We start from the raw sequence: 684 nt of genomic DNA, 5'->3' as shown, positions 1-684 counted from the left end.
GCTATGTCCTCACTAGTGGAAGGGGCTAACTAGCTCTCTGTGGTCTCTTTTATAGTGGCATGACCTATCACCTCACAAAGGCCCACCTCCTGATACTATCATCTTGGGGGTTAGGATTTTAACATATGAATTTTAAAGGGTCACAAAAATTTAGACCATAGGACAGACACACACTTTGCAATTAGAAGTAATCAATGAGATAGAAGTGAAAAATGAGCAGGGTTTCTGGGAAATATTTTGACCTTTGCCCTTACTCTTCTCTATAGATTAGAAAGAGGATGCAGTAACTTCAACAGCTGGGACTGCAAGGCAAGTTTAAGATGAAAGTCATGCGCTGAAGATGGTAGAGCAGGAAGATGAAAGTAGTCAAGGGTCCTGATGATCACGGCACCACCACGGTAGTACTTGACTGCCCACCTCCAATTTCTTGTACATTAAGAGATAAGTAAACCTCTCTTGTTTAAGTGGATTACTGCTTCGGGCAGCTGAATGCCATTTCTAACCACCAAGGATGGAATTCCAAGGAAGTTGGAGAAGGAAAAACACTGAGCGGCAGGTAAGTTAGGATGAGATGTTAGAGAAAGGACATAAACTGCCAAAATTGGTCCTGAAACAATCACTCAGGTAAGATAGTAACAATTTGTAAATGTTTAAGACTAGCAGACAATGTTATCATAGGTTTTG

Source organism: Propithecus coquereli, unplaced genomic scaffold, assembly GCF_000956105.1.
Source record: "Propithecus coquereli isolate 6110/MARCELLA unplaced genomic scaffold, Pcoq_1.0 Scaffold160, whole genome shotgun sequence".
NCBI classification, from domain to species: Eukaryota; Metazoa; Chordata; class Mammalia; order Primates; family Indriidae; genus Propithecus; species Propithecus coquereli.
Note: the sequence above shows the minus strand (reverse complement) of the source record.